The sequence below is a fragment of the Topomyia yanbarensis genome, chromosome 3, assembly GCF_030247195.1.
Source record: "Topomyia yanbarensis strain Yona2022 chromosome 3, ASM3024719v1, whole genome shotgun sequence".
Classification (NCBI taxonomy): Eukaryota; Metazoa; Arthropoda; class Insecta; order Diptera; family Culicidae; genus Topomyia; species Topomyia yanbarensis.
In genome coordinates, this window is record NC_080672.1 from 163,321,830 (window position 1) to 163,338,505 (window position 16,676).

A 16,676-nucleotide genomic window follows, 5' to 3' on the forward strand; every position below is an offset into this window, starting at 1 on the left:
TCAATTTCCACCCGATTTCGTGGTATTTTCCAAAACCCGATTTTTAAACTTTCACTCTTCAAAATAATTGCACGTTTTCAAAAATATCGAAATTCCATTTAATACACTTTCAAGACGATTCTTTCGCAATTAAAATACGAAGAAAATGGTGTATTATACATTTCTTTTGTTTGCATTTTTACCTGCGAAAATTGCGATCGAACCCCAGTGCAACGTTCTAGGATGGAAAACGCAAGTTTTAGGGTTAAGTCAGCGGTTTGGTACAAGCATATTTCTAGCCTATTATATGTATAACCAATACAGTTGGATCCAAATATTTGAAAAAAGCCAAATAATGAAAAAATATTAAGTTTTGGAGCCTATGAAAACTTGCAATGTTATACACAGTATCAGCCTTAGGCTACAGATTTAACGTTTGTGACGATACCTTTTTCGTTTCAGTACCTCGTCACAGTACACAAATAAACTCTTTCTCGTATCAGACAGTTTCCGTAGTTCTATTTTGCTGGCCTCTAAACTATAATAATTGAACTTGAAAATATACGTGATAATCAATATTGAAGCAGCAATATTCTTATATTCGTTGAATAAATAATGAAATGCATCATTCTTTCTTCCATGAGCTGTTCTTCAAGAGCATTTGTTTTTTCTTGGAAAATTGCACCATACATTTATGTAAGAGCTAATCCAAGTTAATGTGCGTTATTCATACATTAAGGGGTTATATACAAAGTTGTGGCGATTAAATGAGCTGAGTTCGTAATTTTTTTAGAGGGTTTTCTGCAAATTTTATTTGAAAATGCGAAAGACAGGTCGTTAGGAGTACTATCAAAGATAGAAAAAAACAAGATGAATTACATTTTTTTTCCAAAATTCAAAACTTGTTGAGCGACTTAGCGAAATGTCACAATTAATCTTTTTCAGACAGATGTCTTCCGTTTAAGGTTGGACAGAGAAAGGGTAAAATTCGCAAACGAAAAAAGCAGTTTTTTTCCACACCGTATGTCAGATCTTCATAAAAATCAATCAGCAGTACTGTAACAACATTCTACATACGCTGATTGATTTTTATGAAGATCTGACATACGGTGTGGAAAAAAACTGCTTTTTTCGTTTGCGAATTTTGCGCATTCTCTGTCCAACCTTAATTCCACTATATTAATAATAATGAAAATCAATTGGTTTTCAACTTCAATCTGTCTAAAGAAAATTTCTATTTAAGTAATTTGCAAATCATAGGTTTTACGTAGAGAAATTAACGCAAGCTGAATTCCTGCATACCACGCAATCAGTTCGCTTATTTTATTTGACTTCAGATTTATTCAAGTATATATAGTAGAATAAAATGTTGATTGAGTTAGATAAGCTTCCAAAGTATTTCTACCACATATAAAAAGTTAAAAAATTTACGCTCTTTTCATTTTAGGTCATTGCCGCTAAAGTGAAGTGATAATTTATGCCTAACGTCCATTATGCCTAACGTACATTATGCCTAACCTTCATTATGCCTAGCGTCCATTATGCCTATCGTACGTATGCCAAACGTCCGTATGCCTAACGTATTTAGGCCTAATGGGGTACACCCGCGTGGTAGGTAATCTTCATGCTTATATAGTGAAATAGGGATAGTCATAGTACGCAAATCATCATGATAATGCTCATCAACGATACAAGGCTTACCGTAACTCGAATTCACCGTGGAACATACGTTTTCCTTACTGTTTTTGGGCCCAGCGAGCGATTCCATGTTGGAATTTCCTGACTGCCTGAAGAAAGTGAAAAAACTGTATGTATGCTGTATGTTAACCATAATGGAAAATATTGCAATAATGAGAATAGAACAACGAATCGAAGCAGAATCGATTATCGGTTCTTATATTGTTGTTTGCCGGTTTTTATATTGTTGTTGAGTGATATCATGCATCGGTTGAGCTAAGCAGTTAACACAAGAGAGAGAGAGAGAGAGAGAGAGAGAGAGAGAGAGAGAGAGAGAGAGAGAGAGAGAAAGAGCGATATATAAACCCCCCGAAGGTGTTTACAAATATGAAAAAATTAGGTTAAGATGCAACAAGGGCTAGAAACATCGCTAGGTTGGCAACGGGTTTGCTTTCTTGTAGAGCACTCATTTTGATTTATTCAGAAAGAAGATCCCCTTGTCGTGCGTTTCAAGTTTTCCGCTACTGACTATTGAATCTGTAAAGTAATTTCCTTTTCCTTAAAACTTGTGTGTTAATCAATAGTGTTTAAAACTTGAAACGACATACAAACGAATAGGCAATGAAGAATAAATATTTTTTGGAGGCTTCCAATCTTTAAATATACTTACAAACTATTTTTTTAATTTTTTCTACTAGTATGTAGTCGTAATTTTCTTATCATTTTATAAAAATATATGAAAATTTAGAGCCGTAGTACTCAAGAGAGAGAAACCATGTGATCCAGATCAGAAAACTAGAAGTGGCAGAGTCATTAGAAACAGGCTTACAATTACAGACTAATCTTTTGTCTTCTCGAGCTTAGGCACAGCTAGTTCGAATCGCCAGAGCCATCGAAAGTCAGGTCCCAGGACTTAAAATAATGACGGGTTCTACTATGGATTACTTTTTATTTGAATATCGATTAGGGTACTCGTACGGTTTCACCCTTTCAAATCAAACCATTTTTATACAAATCGTTCATTTCATACGGCTCAATGCGTTAGCTTAACGAAATCTTAGGTTTTTTATTAAATTAAAAGGTGGAAAAAAGCGAATAAAGGGTGGGTAGATAATTATTGCGATGGCTTGAAACTTGCGTAACTTTTCTCATACTTGACCGAAATAATCCAAAATTTTCCCAGTTTATCTTTAGAGTGTATTGTTTACATCTGCTAAGTTTAGAAGTTGTCAGTGAGATTCTGGTCAAGATAGAAGAAAATCATCAAATTGCACGCGAGAGAATTTTTTTCACTCACATGCAAAATTCTGGGTTGTCACTAGGGATGCCAGTATACAAGATTTATCTGGCACAGCCAGAGATTTTGGTAACTTTCAGACAACAAGACAAACTTTTCATTATGCCAGATTTTCAAATTATGGATTTAAAATTTCTAAGACATTGAAGTCGCTGTCAAGTGACAGATTTTGTCTGACATTTTTGGTTGATCTGCCAGATATTCTTTTAAAATTAGTGGCAACCCTATTGTCGCATTGCGTCTCAGGAAAACTGATGAATATACATCCTTCAACCGTCTCAAAGGTCCTCCAAAGGTTTCTGGAAACAAGAAACGAGTAAAAAGACCGCCAGACCATCGAAATCAAGCGGAATCCGAACATTTCGACATGGGACATGTCCAAAAAACTAGATGTTTCGAAAAGTTTCGTCTAGTTGGCCAAGAAAGGATCCTAATCGGGACAAACACCAGCAAAAAGTGTTGCCAAAATGCGCGACCAAAAACTCTACACGGTGCTATTAACTAAATACCGGTGCTGCATCATTGATGATTATACTAACATCTATGCGGATATCAGTTGCAGAGACAAGAATATTTCAGGGGTGTGGATTTTTTTTTTGCTATGGATGAGCGTTCCAAACGGATGAAGCTCGAAGTACCTGATTTGACTGGCCATACGCACTTGTGGAAAACGTAAGAAACTTTTCGTGACCAAAAGCTCTATGAGATATGAGATTTAGAAAACTGAGTGCCTCCCAAAACGCCTTTTGGCGTTATAATGGCAGCACGATCAAAAACAGTTGTTTTTGCGTCATGTCACTATTTCAAAATTGTACAGGAATGGAATGCGGATAACTCATTGGAATTTATGCCATGGTTCCACCAAGCTGTCCTGAACTCCGTCCGATTGAAACCTATTGTCCATGATTAGGCGCGAGCTTCGAAAGACCAACGAAATGGCGAAGGATAAAAACAAAATGACGAGGAAGTGAATAAAGCTGAGAAAAAGTTCCGGATACAACTGTACAGACACTGATGTGGCGTGTTAATCACAAATGTCGGGCATTTTACTCAAACTTATTCGACTAATTAAATCTGAAACAAATATATACTGACATACTGTAAAACTTTGGCTTCATTTTGATAACTATAGTCGATTTACCTACCAATCAAAAATGTCGCAACAATTAACGACTCACCCTTTATTAGTAACTGTCCTTCAAACTGTGCGACTTCCCGGTATTATTTGCGGCCTTCTTGTGCCGTTGTCATATGCGTCCATATCGTCATCGTTATTGCTGCCTTAACGCTTGCAATCAGATGGTCTTATTTGATTAAGGTTACAAGTATGAACCAATCGAGTTTCTCAAATAATCCCTCATTTATGATGCGTGCTGTTGATTTTGAGGTACTGGATGCGGCTTTTGTGATTATTATGGTCAGAACGGGTTTTTCTTAGCGGTATCTGACCATGGTTTTCTGTAATGTTCCGTCTGATTACAAAACTGGTACTTACATAATAAATTGTCCTTTAAATGTACAGAGACGCCTGTTTAATCAACGACGTTTATTGTGCTTTGTTTTCATAGGTCACGTATGAAGGAATATAATCCAGAATAATTTTGCCGAAAACAGTAATTTGCTGAGGGTTTTCAATAAAAATGCTTTTATTATTTTATGTTAAAAGGTTTGAATCTGTCGCGAAAATGTATTGTTTAAATATCACATCAAAGAGTATGTTCATCGCAGAGACTTGAAATATTCGAAAGAACTTTTCAGGATAATGAATTACATAAAAGTAGTTGAAAAATAAAAAAAAAATATATATATACTTCACCTAATAGTGAGATCTAACCTTTCTGATACTACTCATTATATATGTTACTTTTATTTGATCAATTCCTTGTCATAGTCTTGTATCAACAAGTCCCATTATTAACCCGAATTTGTTCGAGTTCTTATCAGAAATTATTCTTAGTATCAAGAGAAGCGACGCATTGTGTTGACCTTGTGGTCGCCCAAAGTTCGTTTTAAATCTTTCGGGGAATTGAAAAGTTATCCACAAAAATTAACAGGCTAATCGTTTTCAAGCAAACTTTAAATGCTTCTGCGGATACTTAAAATGTGTTCTTATCGATATTAGACCACATGACAGCTTCTTTGCGTGTCTTTTATCACCAGCCAATTGATTGTGCTAATGCAAAAGCACTTGTTATCAATTATGCCAAAATAGTTCAATCTCACTGTTAGGTGAAATTGATAGTTATTTTTGGCGCTACGTCCAATAGATTCAGAAACTTTTCCTGGAAAATTCCTGTGAAGACATCAAGTCTCTGCGATGAACGTAAAGTTAAAGGTATTCACACCATCAGTTCAAAATTCAGGATTTTTTATTTCGCTTCTATTACTATTTTTTTCCAATGAGGAAAATGATTGTAAATACATTACAATTACTGTGTTTTCGTATGAGGTTTTTAAATTGGAAACCCACTTCTATTTTTATTATCAGGTAAACATGCGGTCCCCTAAAATAGACCCGGTCCAGTTGTAGTTTTCTTAATTATAAACATTTTGTATTATTTAAGGCGATTTTCAACCTATTCCACGAATGATTACAGGTTCTCTATAGTGCGTGAAAAGAGTATCCGTATAGGTGTTACACATATCCACAAAAAAAATGAATACTTTTTTATAAAATAAGCGCTTGGGAGTAATTTTTAAAAAGGAGCCGAAAGCAATTTACAGGCTAATAACTCTCATGCAAACTTTAAACGCTTCATCTGGCACTGAGAATCCTGCCTGGTTACGACTCAAATACAATATGCAGTGTTTCAAAATAGGCAAAAACGTGATCGAAGTTGTTTTGACCTGAAAAGTTGATTTCTGCACACCTAGAAAAAATCGTGTAAATTTACGTCTCCTGACCCTGACATATACGAGCATCAAAAATGACTTAGTTTTACGTTTGGTTTTAATTTTACATGACGTTGATTTTTGCAAATCGAGTAATTTTACTCAACATATGGCGTTTGTTTTCAATGGCAGTAAGTGTAATTTTATGTCATTGCGCATGTAATGTATATGTGTCATGTAAAATTAAACGGAACACGGTAATGTTTCGTCATTTCGAGAATTACGGATTGTTAAATTGTGTCATGTTTGCAATTACGTCAATGATAAAATTCATAATTTTTTGGTGTGTGAGCTATAGTGTCTTAAGTAAAGTTTGTATATAAATTATTGCCCATTTTATAGAGATATTAGTTTGATGATTACAGCTCTAAAGCTGAGAAATTAATTTTTGATTGATTATTTTTGAAAATAAATCAAAAATATTCAGCAAAGTTGTAGGAAATACAATAAGAAACAACTTTGCTGGAGAGTCCAAAAGTCTATCTGTCTACTTCAATAGAAATTTGTGGAGTATTCTATAATACACCCTCTTAAAATCACTTTTTTTAAATAACTTTTCCTGGCTATTTTTTAGAATTTCAAAATGTTCTAATATTTTGTCCTGCATATGAAAATCCACATGGTCTGGGATGAAAGCTTATTTCTAACTCTTACTTCTGTTGAGTGATCGAAAATTTGCCTTCCAAAAAAGCAACATTTTGGTCTAAAATAATGTTTTAATCCGTAAATTCCCGCAGACAAATCCGTATTCGTGTGAATCTGTAAAGCGAACGGTATCAAATACAGAGATAACCATTTGTCGCATGTTGTCTTTTGTAAACAAACGCATATTTTCAAAAAACGACTATAATACTCTACGATGGAATCGTTCATAAATTAAATCCCCTATTTAGAGGGTGGAGGTAAGGTAACGGAAAGAAGTGTGAACATAGATTAAAAAATAAATTTGCGTATTATGGTGTTAGGCCCTTCACCTCTATCAGTCAGACAGCCCTTAAAAAATGCCAACAACTTGTTTAGATTAAATCATGGCATAACTCCTAGTGCAAAAATCTGAAACGGTTATTTCTCAATATATTTTGATGATTTTTCACATACAAATTTAAACCCTGCATTCCTCGCCAGTGTTTGCTGTAACACATGAATTTCAATGTATCGGCAACAATTTTTAAAAAACTGACGGCGATAAAAATACAGTGTAAACAATACACTCTAAACTATTTCCACCCAATAATTTTCATATTTTTACCCAATGGGTTAATTTTCACAGCTTTTTGTTCCTTGATGTAATTTGATGTGCCTTTAATAGCGTCTTTCCGGAAACCGAGTTTTTCAAATTGGCGAACACGATAACTCAAAAACTAATCGACGAATTGTTTGTTTTTTTTTAGAATGTACAATATGTGTAGCCTGTCGATGAACCACAGAAAAGCGAATTAAAAAAAATTCCGCATTATTTTGATGAAAAGTGAGCGAACTTCACAATAAAATATGATATTTTTTCTGTTGTCATGAAGCCATTTTCCGAAACTCGAACTTTTTTCTACCATTATTCGTACGTCGAGTAACCACAAGTCTGCGTGACTGAAAATAATTGTTTTCGTACACAATGAATGTGTAAATAAATCTTAACATTCCACAAAAGATCCATTATTGCCTTGCCTTCAAAATCGTAAAACAAAATAGCTTTCGGTTTTAGCACTTTACACCAGATACTCCCCTTAATAACACCAGAACTGATTGCGGAATATTGCCACTGCGGAAAATATATTTATTCGTGTCAAACACATTCATAACCTGTTTATTTAGACACGATTTGGGTAAATCCAGCGTTATCTTAACTTTTTGATTTTTCGGAATTTTTTACACTTTTCAGTTAGTAATCTTTCCAAAGAGTGGATAAAGACACAAAACATCCACCGAGTTAATCACTATTAATTTTGTTAGTAAAATTGTCTTTTGCAATAACCGTGTTGATCAGTGTGATTATTGACCAATCAATAGACACCACAAAACCAATGCTCAATCCAACGGAACATAAATAAAGTGAACCTTGAAAAATCAACAACCCTTGAAAGAAACGGCCAAACCTGTAGCTTTTAAATATTTTTGCTATAGCACCACACACCACACCTCGTGTACCGAAGACCTCCGATGCGCCGAATCGTTTCTTCGCTTTGATCATTCTATTAACCATACGTTGCGAACGTTTGCCGGTGTGCCTATAACTGTGTGTAATCGTCATCCAAAGACTTACCTTAGACTCAGTCAGTTGTTCATTGGATGTTATGATAAATAACTGCAATTCATTAACCTACTTAACGGATGTTGGAGTTTTCTTGCCACTGTCGCTTGGCTATGTGATGAATGCACTGGATTAATAACAGAAGAAATTCGACGTTTTTCCAACACATTCGTAGCTGGCAATTAAAAAAAAGAAAAAGAAACTGAAATGCTATTACTTTTTGCTGAAAAGCTGGTTGATATGAGTTTATGAAATGTTTCATAAAATATTTGCATAAATCACTTTTTTACGAATAAATTTCACCTTTCGATACGCATTGTGTGATTCCTATAAGTCATATATTCTGGATGCAGTTGAAAATCGAAATATTGAACTTTCGCTTTTTTCCCTATTTGCAGAGTGGGCAACTAATGCGCATCTTGTGTACATGTTAGAGAATCAACTTGCGCATCATCTACACCAGTTGCGCTTTGGTTGCACAAGCTAAAATAGGAGAAAACAAGCCAATATAATACATATGCATTATGCTATATTTCTCGTTAGTGAAGAAAAATTTTGGTTACAAATTTTTTTTCTCCACTAAGGAGAAAATTGTTCAAAAGCACATTTGCCCGTGAAGGCATGTAGGTATGTATATATTATTACATACCGCAAAATTTTTTGACTTTTTTCTGAATATTTCTAATTAAAATGGCAATTGGATGCAAAGATCTCATGCAATGTATGAGCTTTATCCGATAGCTCTAGTTCACCCACAAGAGGTTTCAAGTTTCTATGGTAATATATATGGAAATTTGGAAATAAAAACTTAAAATCAAATAAAAAAATCCACAGTAACTCTGCACACCTCAAAACTTTTGGTCACATAGCTTATTTTATAACGAAGCTTTATTGAAGGTTGCATTTTGATTGGAGATCCTCCAGCAAAGTGTTATTTAACTTTGAAGGCCAATCGATTTTTTTTAACTTGGCTATCCTAAGCATGTGCGAGAAAGAGAGGCAACACATAACTTTATATGAGGATATCTTTTTACTGCAAAATCGGATTGTGGGATGCACAAGATGATACTGGTATTTTTTTAATGAGCTTACTGTTTCTTTTGCCTATTTTTCATATATTTTCACATACAAACTTGAAAACTCTTGTGGGTGAACTAGAGGTTTCAGAAAAAGCTCATATATATATTACGCTGTCCCAAAAAAATCGATGTTCGAAAAGACATGGTGCTCAAGCCTATAATGAAAGATAAGCATACTTTAAGCACTTTTGTAGAACAAATCAAGTTTCTAAAAAATCATCTAGAGGTTCCGCAAATGCGATTTATGAAAAATGGTCATTTTTGAGCAAAATTGTCGTATATAAGTGGTTTTCGCAACTTTTTCAAAGCCCAATAATTTTTAAAATATTTTCTTATTTTGCTGTGAACTTTAGTGAATAAATCTCATTTAAAAGTTTTTTTACAAAAAGTCCTTATATTAATTATAGAACCTTTTAATCATGGCGAAAAAAAATATTTTTTTGGTTAATTTGGAAGAAAATCCACACAAAACGAATGTCAATAATTTTTTTTCAATAAACCAAAGACATGTTTTGGAAAGTACTATTCATTGCAAAAATTATCGCGAACAAATATTGTGAAAATTCGTTCGATGATATAGCATTTTTAGTAAATGCTTTCAAACCATGAAACTCTGCTACATTTTTTGAATTGTTCAATATCTCAACCGTAACTTGATCAGTGTAGGCATATTGGGTATCAAATAAAAAGGATTTTTCGCAATCTTACAAAGCATTTTCATATGTGGAATCTACCATCTTATTCTAAGGTAGTTATTGAGAGATTTATGGGATTGTGCATGATCAACAACTTTTTCGAATAAGAAGTGATAACACCAATGATGCTACCTATGTAACATTCACGATTGATTAGATTTATTTATTAATGTGAATGTATGCTAAGTCTTGTAATAAAACACTCAAATTGAAACCATTTCATATGTTATCGAATAAATATGGCATGATTCAAGTTTTAGAAGTTATTCTGAATTTCTTTTTTCTCGTAGAATTCTCTACATAAAGGTACTGTTCTTGCAGTACGATCATTACTGTCATTTAGGTTTGAACGAGAAAATACAGGAAAACCAAAATAGCAGTTTTGTTCTTCACCGATTTTCGCCAAGAAAATTAGCTTATATAGTTTCAGTATTACTGATTGAATTTAGTGAAAAATTATGTTATCCAAACTTTATTCCATTATTTCGATACAACTTGTCTTTAACACAGATCAATCAGCAAGCTTGCTCGGAAAATATTTCAGTGATTATTGAACTGTACGATTATTAGCTTCATGTGAAGAATTCAGCAAAGATGGCTCAAAGAATGGTATTGATACAAACGAGTTATTACTATCACCAAAAACAGAAATGGCCAAAATAAATCTTCTAAAGCTTCAATCACGCCGTATGTATTCGATAAAATATCAAATAGTTTCAATTTGAGTGTTTTATTATAAGACTTAGCATTAATAAATAAATCTAATCAATCGTGAATAGCATCATTGGTGTTATCACTTCTTATTCGAAAAAGTTGTTGATCATGCACAATCCCATAAATCTCGCAATAACTACCTTAGAATAAGATGGAAGATTCCACATATGAAAATGTTTTGTAAGATTGTGAGAAATCCTTTTTATTTGACACCCAATATGCCTACACTGGTCAAGTTACGGTTGAGATATTGATCAATTAAAAAAATGTAGCAAAGTTTCATGGTTTGAAAGCATTTACTAAAAATGTTATATCTCAGCCCCTCGACCGAATTTTCACAACATTTGTTCACGAAAATTTTTGCAATGAATAGTACTTTCCAAAACATGCCTTTGGTTTATTGAAGAAAAAAATTATTGATATTCGTTTTGTGTGGATTTTTTCAAAATTAATAAGCAAAAAAATATAAATATATCCTTATAATTAATTTAAGGACTTTTTGTAAAAAACTTTTAAATGGGATTTATTCTCTAAGGCCCACAGAAAAATAAAAAAATATTTTAAAAAGATTTGTGCTTTGAAAAAGTTGCGAAAACCACTTATATATGACAATTTTGCTCAAAAAGGAGCATAACTTTACCAGGATTAGATTTAACATTCGGGAGTGGGTATGTGAAGAGGGTGAATAACTCTTAACCGATCCACCCCAGCTTAGCTTTAGTATACTTGGCAATATAGTAATGGTATTAACCCATGTTTGTGGACAACAACGTTTGTAAACAGCTATAACTTTTGATTGAGGCAAGATTTGCTCGAAAAAGAAAAAAAGGCTAATAAATGTGACTGTTGCCTTTCAGCATTGAGCATTAACAGATACAAGGATCAGCTCTAGAACTGAAGTTATTGCAATTAGTCTGATTGGATTCTGCTGGAGCAGTGCTGTCAGGCACAATTTACGTTGACGACGGAAAATGAATTTTTCATATATCTTCGTAATGGTGCAATATTTTTGAAAACTGATAAAACTTATCAATTTAGCCTGTCTTTGGCTACGTTTTCCATGCAATTGGACTATTGTAAATATTCTAAGAGAATTGTATTGAGCATTGGAAGGTAAAAATTTAGCAGCTTTAAGCACTACAAGGGAAGCACCTATCTTTATGAAATAATACTTTTTGTGTTTCTTGATCTTACCGTTTTCAAGGAAAAATACTTTTGAAACCCTACATGCACTAGAAAAAAGTTGGGCATGAAAGGGTCAAGAATATGGTAGATGGTCTAAGAGGGGTGCAACGAGGGGTGATCTGAGGAAGGTTTTAAGGCGGTGATGACGGAGGGGAGGGGGGGGGGGTGACTACGCCCCCCTAAAATTCAGAAACCCGGGATTAGATTGACGATTTTGAGAGTGATTGCACAACCTTTATATATGAGAAAGACGGAAATTGTCAATTTGAAATCATGCAAATTGCTTCCTGTTAGCTTAGCTTAATTGACCGCCGGTGATTGATCAAAGCCTGTTGAAATTGCATATTGGACCCATTATATGATACTTGAGAGTAGTACATCATATACTCAACCTGCAACCTAAAGAGACTATAATTATAGAATGATCAATAACGTGGATGGCCACGCCCATGCAGGTCAATTTTGGGATGGAATGGAATGTTAGGTTAACACTTGTGGCTATTATGACCGAGGAATTCTCTGCATCATCTACAAGTGTCGTAGGATAGGATTGGTGTTAGTAGGTAGGGAAATGAATCAGGATATATCATGGTAGATATTGTGATATAGCTAAGTACTCACGCGCTTTGTCTTTTCATTTTAGAGCAATGTTTTCAAGACTGCAACCTCTAGTAGAAATATGAATGCCGTTAGAATAATAAAACATTTTAATAATAATTCTTCTTCGGGTTACATAAAAGGATAATGCGGCGTGGAATATAATAGAGATATCTAATCATCTATAAACAATATAATCTTAGCAATATGTAAGACAGTCGCCCGCGATCAATTTCGGATAATTCGAAACGAGCAATTTGAACTCAGAACAACCCAGCCATCGGTAGTATTGCTTCTTATTATCACTTCAATAAATATTTCCAAAGTTTGCTGTACAAAACAAGCGTACAAAAAGTATAAAAGATATCTCAAATGAATGTGAAGAAATTCACTGCGAAATGTTAATGACAAGTTAGTATATCCACTCTCCATATCAGACACGTTTCCATAATTGGGTAGAATACCAAATTGAAATCGATGTTTATTATGCGTAATCAATATAATAAACACAACGATAAGGGGTTTTGACCCATCGGCGGCCCAGAAGAAGAATGGATGGGAGAAGAGCAATACTGGCAAAGACCCACTACCGTATGAGCGGTTCAAACTCGAAAGAGTGACGCGGAGTACTGATTTTGAAGAAATGACCAGGAGTGCGATTTTACGAAGTATTAGCTTCCGATGGCCCTACATTTTTTGACAGAGTGAAGTTCTGAAGTGTGCAAATGTTTACCATTGTTTAGGAAAGCAAGAATAGTATAAAGCTAGTGTCAGGCCTTCATGAGACCTGAAGAAGTCACTTTTAAAGGTATTCGTCAATGTTGATTTGTCGGTAGATGGTTCCAGATTTAATTAAAAAAAACTGGCTTATTTTGACACATCTATAGATCGCTTGCCACACAAAAAACTTTTTGTGTAATTCGACAGCTTTTTCTTGGGCCAATTCAAAAAAATTCCTGTCTGAAAGTTTGCTTTTTTAAATACGGTTTTAAAACCAAGGCTTTGAAAGTTATTCATTGGCGTAGAAGAGCCGGTATATTAATATATGCTGTTACTTAGTGTACAATTAGAATTCATCATTTACGACTATAGTGCAACCGCCAGAAGAAACCTAAAACGTTGGTACACAGTCGGGAATAGCGAATCAGAAAAGGTGACTATATGTCAGTGATTCACTCAATATAAAATGGATAGACTTTGATGGAACATCTTAAGGTCCGTCCAAGTTAAGTCTTCGGTACGGATAGATGCCTCTTACGACATGGGAGCTGGTTCCCAGTGGTTCTATTCTTGGGTGAAAGTTTAGGCCGCCGGACACCACACGGCTTATAAACAAAAACAACATCCTATCGAAGTTCTCAAGACTGGAATTATTCAAAATTGTTTCATAGCTTCTTGTACATTAGTGGGTGTTACTAAATTACAGGGGAGGGTTTTAGGGGTTCAAACCCCTCCCATAAGGGTTTTAAATTACTTTTAAAAAATATTAACTTCTTGCATAGGAAAAAAAATTATACTGCGAGACGTTTAGACACGTGTCACTTGAGTTCGGCCATTCTAGAAACTAGTAGTTGAAGTAACCAAGGAAGAAACCGTGCGAGGATAGTTGGAAAGGGATGTAAGTCAAGTTGGTCCGCTTCTCTGGATCGGTTCACGTATCGACAAGTTCGATATTAGCAACAGTTGTGAGCGGGAGCTAAGAAGAAAAAACACGAAATTAGAGAAAATCGGGATATCGTTGTCTGAAGAAACTCTGCCAATGATCTCTCCGTTTGGAGTGGCTAACAGCTAAATGACTCGTGAAAATGGGCATCGGTATCGGGAGAAATAGCGCCTCCGAGGAACTCTCAGCACAACCTAGCAGATACATAGAAACGAGTAGCGCCAAGAATACAATGGTCGACGGTCCGGATCAGTTTGTGTCTCAACAGGTGACGATATTTGCAACAGACCTGAGCAGGTTAGATATACCGCGAAAGTTGGACGGCAAGCAAGAAAAAACAGCAATGAAAAAAACATGAACGATTAACAATCGATTGTGCAAGAGCACAATCCCTACTGAAGTAGTACCTAGCAGCTTCCCCGGATGGATGAGGATTGCGAGATACAAGAGGTTTAGGTTTAGTCGGTAGGCTTAACTACTACAAACCAATCCGATACTACCACAAACCAGCGGTATCTGTTGATGATTCGTTCCCGATAACATACATTTACTCAATTTGTTGAGCTGAGTATTGGTACACAAGATTCGGTCCTCCAAGCCTCGGCAAAAATCTTCAAAGTTTGAAAGTTTCTGCACTTTTCTTTTATAAGGAACGTAAAAAAATGAAAACCCTCCCCTTGAGAATATTCTGCACTCGGGCCTGCTAAATTAAATGTTTCCATATATCAAATTTGATCAGATATATTCAATAGGTGCAAATTTGTTGGTCATTAGATCTGGTGAAAAAGCAAAGTATGCTGGGTGCAGAAACTACGGAATCTGAAGATAATCTCAGAGCATTTTGTTTAAAGAACCGACTCAACCCACAACTAGTTGTGCAGTTTTTTTATGATTGATAATATTAACTACATATTTAGGGTGCATCAGGATTCAGCTCCATAGGGGAGGAGATCTCGTAAAAGGAATATGTTGCCTAAAAGGCCAGACTTTTGGAAACATCCCTGAATTTTATTGAAGTGTTTGTTAAATTTTTTTTTGTTTTTATAGACAAAAATGTGGGATGCGGAGAACCCCAGCACCGGGATTAGTTGGCGGTATGCATGTGTACTGTAGAAAATAAGTAATCATATGGAGATTTAATTACTTCAGTGGTTCTTGTGGAACGTGCTGAATGTCTTTCCAATAAAACTCTATATTAAACGACATTTATTTCAGTCTCAATACCCCGGCATTTTAACTTCGAAGCATACTCCATATTCAAAGCAAATTTTCAAAATCATACAGCTGATTGACCGAAGTAAATGTCCCGGCATTGACGAGATTCACAAGAACAAGATTCATACTTTGGAGTGACTTCCAGTAACAATAAGGTCCGAGTAACCAATGTGCCATTGTTGGTCACATACATGCGCACACACAGATTTGTCCAACTCGACGAAGCGAATCAAATGGTATAGAAGTTTCGGCCCTCCGTTAATCAGTCGATTTTCAGGGTGATTGCATAACCTTTCTATAGGAGAAAGACTAAAAGGTTTATAAGGGAAATTCACGTGTGATCAAATTCTTTTACTCAACTCCGGAATCAATACTTCGTTCAAATGAAATTCGGTAGCAATCAATGTGAATACTATACCCTTCATTTAAGACTAAGATTGTGAGGATGGGGTCAGCCATATCCATATATTGCAAAGAAACAAGTGTGAATCTAATTTCGGAACTTCGCCATTTTCTCGAATTTCCGGAATCCTCAACAGTTGTCAATGTGGTTAATGTGACATTGATTTGCAATTAGTAATCTGGAACAACAATTTTAAGCAATTTAGAACTTATCTCAATTAGTTTGCATTATATGATGTATATATGATATAATCATTATACTGGTTTATATGGGAATTTCGCATGTAACCGCATACTTCAACTCGTTACACTTATACCAGAGCTCCGATTCCAATGGAATTTAGTAGCAATCAATTTGGATGTTCTAGTTTTAATTTGGGACTATATTTGAGAAAATCGAGTCAGATATTTCTGAGCAGCAGATGTGAGTTCAGGAACTTAGCTACCTTCCCGAAGGTTCCAGTTTCGCCGAAGGTGTCCAAAATGGTCAATGTGGGTATCAAACTATATGAAGCTATAAATACAAACAATTTAGAACACGTTTTATGAAGTTTTTCATCTTTTAGATAACATGCTGATTCCGATTTATATGGGAATTTTATGCGTAACCTCATTAAATCGTGAACCGGAAGTCGGAATTGAATAGAATTCAATAGCAGGCTATGCGAACATTGTACTTTTCATTTGAGACTAAGTTAGATAAAATTGGTTCGGCCACCTCCGAGTAACCGATGTGCATTTTTTTGGTCACATACATACATACATACATACACATACACATATACGCATACACATAAAAATTTGCCGAGCTCGACGAACTGAGTCGAATGGTTTAAGAAACTGAGCCCTCCGAGCCTCGGTTAAAACTTCGATTTTTAGAGTGAATGTATAGCCTTTCTTTATGAGAAAGGCAAAACATCACGAAACATAATGTTGGAAATGTCCTCAAAGGATATAATTTCCGAAGAGAAAGTTATTAGTGTTTTAAGAAATGTCTTATCACACAGTTAGGTGGATTAAAAGCAGTTTTTGATAA

At 35.0% G+C, this 16,676-nt stretch overlaps 2 protein-coding genes across 5 annotated transcripts in view; one reads left to right on the plus strand and one right to left on the minus strand.

The window, feature by feature from the left end:
• LOC131688730 (calpain-C) overlaps window positions 1-16,676 on the plus strand; it is a 98,852-nt gene that overhangs the window by 76,409 nt on the left and 5,767 nt on the right. Inside the window, exon 1 of one of the 4 annotated variants that reach the window (XM_058973210.1) lies at window positions 1,572-1,590. The exons of the other annotated variants lie outside the window; for them this stretch is intronic. The gene's annotated coding sequence lies outside the window, so the exon portion shown is untranslated. Of the gene's footprint in view, window positions 1-1,571; window positions 1,591-16,676 lie in introns of those variants that run through there. 4 annotated transcript variants of the gene reach the window in all.
• The window catches only part of LOC131687357 (uncharacterized), a 53,445-nt gene that overhangs the window by 24,839 nt on the left and 11,930 nt on the right, over window positions 1-16,676 (minus strand). The window lies entirely within an intron of this gene.